Consider the following 8,202-nt stretch of genomic DNA (forward strand, 5'->3'; position numbering starts at 1 on the left):
CAAACCGCCTTGAGTCACGTTCGAGTATATCTGCTTCCGCACATCTATGGGAAAACCCATACGACTCAATTGTAAGAGAGTCATTACAGATATTAATTGGCAGATTGCCACCGAATGGAAGTAGGTGTGCAGAATTCGAACCAACAATAGGAGAAGGGGCACTACAAAGGAAAAAAAAAAAATTCATCCATCTACATATATTTGAAGAAAAGTTAATAAACATAGTGGATGTGATGTTAGGAAGGCTATCCGTACCTATTCGGTGCTATATAGCCTTCAACAACTTCACTTGATGATGAGACATAGACGTGACAAAACATTTCGTTGAATCGAAACATCTTAAGTAGGGTTGCATCATCATGCAACGGTAGTAGACATGATGGCTCAAACTTGACCTTGAATTCCAATTTGATAGAATTTTGGTCAAAGTGCAGTGCATCACATAGTTTTGAAACGAAATCACTATGTGACATATGTCGGCGAACAACCATCGATTTGCTACGACCACCCTGATATGGAACAAACCCTCCAACACATTTAACTAGTTGACCGCCTTCATGAATGTAGCAGAACATGTCCTCTTCCATCACCTTAATTAAATAGAAACTTGTTACAAAAAAAATGACAACAAAAGTAAATAGGGATTATGTATGAATATAATGATGAAGGAAATAGGAGAAAAGATGGTGGAGAGAAAGGCCATAAAGGGGTCATCCTCGGGCCATGTGATGGTAATCGAACGTCTAAGATTTTTTTCTTAGTGACACATAAGACATAGAGGAAACGAGGGAGCATGGATTGAAGGGCCCCTTTCTATATTCAAATCCTTAATATATACATGTATCCATAATCTAATGCCATGAAGTTGCTTGAGGAATATGAATGGTGGCTTCCTTCCTACCCACCTTTCCCATGTCCTCATCTCCAACCGATTTTCTATGTTTCTTTCCACTTCCATTCCTCATCATCCTAAAAACATAATTACATCTTATAACAGTTATCGAAAAGAACCTTTTACCAGGGACAAGACATTAATAGTTAAATGATTGCACATATCGAAGAGGGACATTCTTTTGATGCAATTAGTTTATGACTCTCACTCTCACTCTCATGTACATAACTTTCTATCTTAACTTTGTAGGTGTATACTTAGGCCTAATGTTTTTATACATGGACCTTGATTCGAAAGTGAAAAGTCCATCGTATCTTCACAAAGATTTCAATAAATCCATATTATAGTTTTTTTCAAAATCAATTTGTATAATGCATCAAATTCGTTCATAGAGTTAATATTCAATCACCTCATCCTTTCAAGGTAAGAAATTGAAAGCAATTTTGGTGGACAAAGACAAAGCAAAAATATGTGGTAAATAGTGAGTGATTAATGGGGCTGACTATAAACAAATAAGTTACTATCTTAGTGAACATAATAGAAGATAATAGTTGCACAGTTAGGAAGAAAAGTTGATTGCAGAAACATCACAATAATTATGGGTTTTCCCTACATTTGCATGATGTTCTCGCAAGAAAATGAGAGAGAGACAAAGATAGACCCATAAAGAAGAAAGAAGAAGGAGCATAGGAAAAAGGGAATACCTCAAAAACAGTTCCCAAGTAATCTATGAATGCTAGAAAGTTGGTTTCTTCAAAAAGTCCGTATATATCTGTAGTCCAACAAGGAGAAGCTGAGAATGGGAAGAGAAAAAGGGACAGGAGAGGAATGTAAAAGCTTAGATATAGTACATAATGAATAAGCTAAGAAGGATTAATGTTTATTGTAAATAACATAGGGCTCTTCTGGTATGTTTGAACAAGAAGAAGTTAAAGTCACTTATGTTTGGAAATAAATATGACAACAAAACAAACATTTTATATAGGTAACATTTTTGCCCTCTCCTGAAAATTAAAATGGAAACCTACAAGGATCCCACCCCCAACACTTTGGTACGCCAACCAAGTTTCAAGGGCTATGAAAAGGGAGACCAAAATAAGCATTGAAGACAACTTTTAAGAAGCAAGAACCAGCAAGAGAGAATCTGGAAGCTAATATAAACAAATCTCAATCAAATTACAGCATATACACTGACTATGCAGATTTTATCACTCAAAATATTATGTTCAACTATTGACCATTAAGCATGCGAGTAGAGGTGGCTAGAAACAACATGACAGTGAAAGGTTGAACCAAACATGAAGTTGGCTGGCAACGAAGGATTCATATAGCAGTACCAGTGAAGTAGCTGGATCAAAGACTAGTTGAATTAATTTGTTAGGTATATGCAGATATAATATAGTCTCTACAACATATTGTGGTAAGTATCCAATATGAACTTGAAGCTGTATTTACTAATAGATAGTGCAGGCATGTGATATTCTATATAGGATTGGTGAACAGTAGAAAATGCTACAAAAAACAATTGAAAACACCTCAATTATTCTAAAAATCAATATGTTTGTAGAATAATTTATGGAAACACCATTTTCAGTCAAAAGTTTGCCAAAAGTGTTTTTTAATTTAGAAAACAATTTTATTTTCGAGAACGGTTACAAAATGGACCCTTGGTGTTTGTCATATTTCATTCTCCCATGTATTGGATTCACTCTTTTCTAGTACGTTAAATATAATTTTCTTACCTATGAAAGCAGAATTAACCTTTTATATCTCATTGTAATTTTTTTTTTCTGATCCTAGGACAACTTCAGTTAATAAAAATATTCCATAACTTTAATAATCATCAAAGACAGAAGTTTGTGTCCATCTTTTACATCTTGGAACAACATTAAAATATCACTCTTTGAGTAGCAAAATTAGGTGTAAAAAATATTGGGAGTCAAATGCCAGGACTCATAGAAGTACAAAGTTTTCTTGTACCTTTTAGTCTCTTTTTACAGATCTATTTCAGAGGATACACTAAAAGAAAATGAATAAAATAGATAAAATCCTATGTTTTCTGTTCATTGGAAAGGAAAACTCACACTACCTACTGTCAATAACTAAAAAACATGATATTTATCAGATGTAACCCATCAAAAAAAAAAATCAGATGTACTGTGAGGAACAAGAAATATAAAATAGAGAACTCCACAAAATGGACAACCTCCACACTCCCAAAAGGCCAGAATGCACCCCCTACCCACAGGAAGATTTCCTTAAACTATCCATACAAAAATATTATAAACTTATATATATAAGAAACCATACTAGCAGGAACTTTTATACTCAATTCATTTATAAACCATACTGACAGGAAACTTTACATTCATTCATTTACAAACCATACTGATAGGCACATTTATACTCGTTAATTAATAAATGTAAGAATCCATACTAATTGGCACCCTTACACTCATTCAAATATACATTTACAGGATCCTTTGAGCCAAGGAAATTAAGACAGTCAATGCTCCATTGTTCTCGTATAGAAAAGTTCAACAATTTTTTTCCATATCAAATTCCATTAATGAATTACTACAATTTATAACCACACATGCCCACTTTAGAACCATTGAATTGAATTAGTTCACACGGTTACAACATTTTTGTGAATCATGAATAAAATTAGTAGATACTGGTATAGTATAAAATTCCTCAGCAACTTTAAGAATGAAACAAAATTGGATCTAATATTGGTGTGCATCATGGAGGAGAAAAATCATTTAAACAACACCTAAATATATGTAAGAAACTGAAGAAAAGGAAAGAAAATAGCAAGGCATTACAAAACATTTATTAAAGAATTAAAATATAATGTATTTAATGAAAATTTTTATTAAAGAATTAAAATATAATGTTTTTAATGAAAATTAACTCTTAACTGTGAAAAACGCTTCACACAGAAAAGTCTAAAGTTTCTGCTTGATATGAAACTTATGACATGCCATGGAAAATGAATACATGAAGCATGAAAACTTTATCGTATAATCACTAAAAATAAAGAAATTCTAAATTAGAAATTTACTTTCCTGTCCATTCAATATCTTCCATTGAACTTCCTGAGGAGCCTTCTTAAATTTCTCAATTCCTTGAAGATTTTTTTATTTTTTATTGATAGGTAAATGCAAATTGTATTAAAATTTAAAAGTATACACGAAGTATACAAGGCAAACAAAAAGAAAGAAGGTGGGAGTATGACCGAAATTTCTCTATTGTGCCAAAATACTTAGCCTTTTTACGTAGTAACTCAGGTCAAGAAAAACTAGAGAAAGAGTCACTACGGCTTTTGTAGTATTCCGGGTATCGTTCTCAAGGACTGACTTATGAAAATTGTCAATACTAGAATAAATGAATTGTTTTTGTTTAAATCCTTAAGTGAAAAGCAATATGTGAATAATGTGAAACTAAGTAAAAGAAATTAAATTAATAAGAGAAAATGAATATTGATTTTAAATCCAATTGATTCAAGTTTGGGGTTTTCCACAATCCAACCTAGGGTATAGAAATTATAGAAAACAAGGGTATTTTAAGTAATATGATCTTAAGGTTTTGGGATCCTTGGCCACTCGCAATCAAGTTGAGTTCTATAACTCAAAATTGCATCCGAAACCTAATTTTTCCTTTTTAAAACAGATTCCTAAAACCATCAAATGAATGAAATTGATTATCAATTTAAGATTTGGCTTTTTAACCATTTCTACTCCTTATAGCTTTGTTTAGGGGCAAATAACGGTAGGTAAGATGAGGATAACTAATGATCAAGAATTACCAAGAATCACTAGTATCAAGTAATAACCTACCGTATCATTCCCTAAACGAACTCACAAGGATAGGATAAAAAAAATTGATAAATTGTCACTCAACCAATAATTAATCTCATTGTTATAATAATTTACCCATTGTCCCTATAGGTTTCCTAGCCCTTAGGTTTTCATGCTTCAAGCCCCAAGTTGGCTCTTAGCCTCTCATGGGGGTGATGTCACATTCACAATCCATAATAAGGTAAAAATCCATAATTTGAATAAAAAGAAACTAAAAACAATATATTTAATAAAGAAGAAAAAGAAAACAAACCAAAGTACTCGTCTTCTTCCACCTTCAATGTCAAACTCTCCAGAAAAAAATCCAAGATTCAAGATTCCTAAAACCTAGAATTGAGAGAGTTTATATAATATCCTCAATTACCTAACATGTGGCACACTCTCATTGGCCACTTATTACAAAATAATTTCTTAAAAATGATTAAAAAAATAATAAAATGGTGATTTCTAGTCGTGTGGGGTCCACCTAGGGCGGATGGAGTGCTTTAGATGCAATTCCCGAGGTAGAGGAGGCGGAACATCAAAGTGGCAGTGGGTGAATTCGAAATTGGTGTCATTTCGAAGTGGATTTCGAATTCATAAGTTGAATTTCGAAATCATTTCGAAATGACCCTCCAGCTTGGTGCAGTTGTCTTCAAATGGCCATAACTTCTCCATTTCAGCTCCGATTTGCAAACCGTTTGAAGCGTTGGACTTCTGACTTCCCAAGCTTCGAAACGATATATAGTATGTATATAATGGACTCTAGAAAGTGCTCCAAATTTGTCCTCAAAGTCAGAGTATATAATGCCATCAGATTTTTGAGTTCTAAATTTCCATGCAGCTAAATCTTGCTTCATGCCTCATTTCCCATGCTTCCTTGCCTTCTTTCTTACTCCATAATGGTCATTTATCATCCTCCAACCTCATGATATCCTTGTTTTTCCTTTCCTTATGTTCAATGAGTCTTGATTCACTTATTTCCTCATTTAGCCCTTTCTTGATCTTTCAAAATCTAAAGTCATTCAATTTGCACAATTTTCTTCCCTTGAACCTGAGATAAATCTCCAAAGTATAGATTAAACTCATGGCTAGGGCCTTAGCATTGATTTAGGTCAAGTTGGGTGATTTGAATGTCCTTTGGTGCACAAATCAATCGCAACAAATTTAAACAAAATATAAGCAAAGTAAAGAGATAGAGTTTAGAGAATTCAAACTCGGGTTTATAGTGGTTCGACACTTCCTTGCCTACGTCCACTCTCCTCAATCTTCTAACCGAGTGAGGGTTCCACTAACTTGAAACTTCAACCGAGCTTCCAATCTTCTTACACTTGGATTTCGGCTCCAATGGGCTCTTACACAACCTCTTCAAGATTCAACCCTCTTGAAGGCTTTAACACTCAGATTGTTACACGATATAATCATTCAACCTAGCTTAAGGATGGCTCAAATACAAGACAAAGCTAGGATGACACACAACATTGCACTAAAGGATATGCAAGTGGTGATTTAATGCACTATGAAGGAAATGAGAGCTTTTTGATCAAGAACAGGTAGGTAGGCTATTGAATGCAAGTGTTCTCTTGTCAATAAATGAAGTGGAGCTCTCAATTTATAGGTTTCTAAGCTCGGGAGTCAAAAACAACAAAAGGTAACCTCGTCCGGTCGAGCTAGGGGTCGACCGGGTCACTAGCCGTTGGAGCATTTAATGCATGACAGGTTACCGTTGCCTCAACCGGATCTCGACCGGTCCTCAACCGGACCTTGACCGGTCCTCAACCGGACCTTGACCGGGAAGAGAAGGCTACTGGGAGAGAGAGAAGGTTTTTGACCTTCCTCGACCGGACGACCACAACCGATTGACCGGTTCCTCAACCGGTTGAGCCGATTGGGCATAGCCTCGACCGGTTGAGCCGATTAGGCATAGCCTCGACCGGTTGAGCCTTTTTGGCCCTAAAAACCTTTTTTTTTTATTCCTTTCTTTTCTAACACTTAGGCAAGGTCTTTAGGTAAATTATTAAGCCAATTATAAAACATTTTGCCTAAGGTAGAGACATTTGTTTTATATTATTAACCTACTTAAGATATGTTTTGAAAATAACATTTATTTGCAGTGCTTTATTTTCAATAAGTCTCCATATTTGTATAATTATTTTTTAAATAAATTTTAAAAAATAATTAAAAGATATTCTCTAAATTTCTATTTTCAAAAAACTATTTTTGAAAACGGTTATAAAAGAAAGACCTGTTTGGAAACCATTTCTTGGAATAATTTTTTATTCTTTAATACAAAAAAACACAGAAATATGTTTGACAATAAAAAATTATTTTCTATTATTAAGAACAAAAAATACAGTGTTTTTGGAGAACATATTTTTATTGTTTTTTTTTCACTTGTTTTATGGTTGTCTTAAAAAATAATTATACAAAGTAGAATGATAACAAATAAAATGTTAGACATAAAAATTGTTTTGAAATCATATTTAAAAATATTAAAAATAAGTTAAAAACATTTTAGGCTTTTAAATAGACTTTTATTTTATAAAACACTATAAAACAAATTTCAAAAACTATTTTTAAAAATTATTTTTCAGAACTGTTTTCGAAAATAGTTGTCAAACATGTTCAAAATGCATAGTTTTAAAAACTAAATCAGATCGGATGATTAGACTAGTCTAACCTCTAGTCGATCACAATTCCGATTTGGTCCAATGAATTGGGCCAAAAAGTGGCCAAACCAGTGGTTTGACCAGCGAACCGACCAATTCCTTCCGAATAGTCCAATTCAACCAGGTATTTTTTTTTGCATCAAAACGAAGTTGTTTTGATGAGTAGAAAAACTCTTTTTCCCTTTCCTACCAACCCCTTGCGGTTGCCCTAGCTGCTACGTCGACATATTTTCAGTGTTTTTTTTTTTTTTTGTTTTAAAGAATAAAAAATTGTTCTAAGAAATGGTTTCCAAACGGGTCTTTCTTTTATAACTGTTTTCAAAAAACAGTATTTTGAAAATAGAAATTTAGAGAATATCTTTTAATTATTTTTACTTATTTTTTAAAAGTTATTTAAAAAAATAATTATACAAATATGGAGACTTATTGAAAATAAAGCATTGCAAATAAATGTTATTTTCAAAACATATCTCATTATTATTTATTTTCTTTTATATTTAATATTTTTTTATTTTATGATTTTTAAAACTTATGATTTTAATTTAAATTAAAAAAAACATTATAATTTTAAATAAATTTCTGATTTTAAAATAAGTTTTTAATTTAAAAATAAAATTTCAAAATTTAAATTTAAATTATGATTTTAATTGAAAATTTTAATTTGAAATTAATTTTTTTTAAAAATTTTAAATAATATATAAATTATTATTTTTATTTTTATAATTATTTTTAATTTTAATAATTTATAAATTATATATTTAGTAAGACTGCCGGTCCGAGTATTGAACGGATAATTTTT

General features: G+C 32.2%; 1 long non-coding RNA gene across 1 annotated transcript; it reads right to left on the reverse strand.

Annotated features, from left to right (window-relative positions):
- Positions 1 to 21: 21 nt before the first annotated feature.
- On the reverse strand, positions 22 to 1,865 carry LOC109124165 (uncharacterized). The gene is made up of 3 exons (XR_009465092.1): positions 1,597 to 1,865; positions 256 to 590; positions 22 to 161 (listed from the first exon to the last, which is right to left on the reverse strand). It is a non-coding gene; the product is annotated as an uncharacterized LOC109124165 (long non-coding RNA).
- Positions 1,866 to 8,202: the final 6,337 nt, after the last annotated feature.

Source organism: Vitis vinifera, chromosome 2, assembly GCF_030704535.1.
Source record: "Vitis vinifera cultivar Pinot Noir 40024 chromosome 2, ASM3070453v1".
NCBI lineage: Eukaryota > Viridiplantae > Streptophyta > Magnoliopsida > Vitales > Vitaceae > Vitis > Vitis vinifera.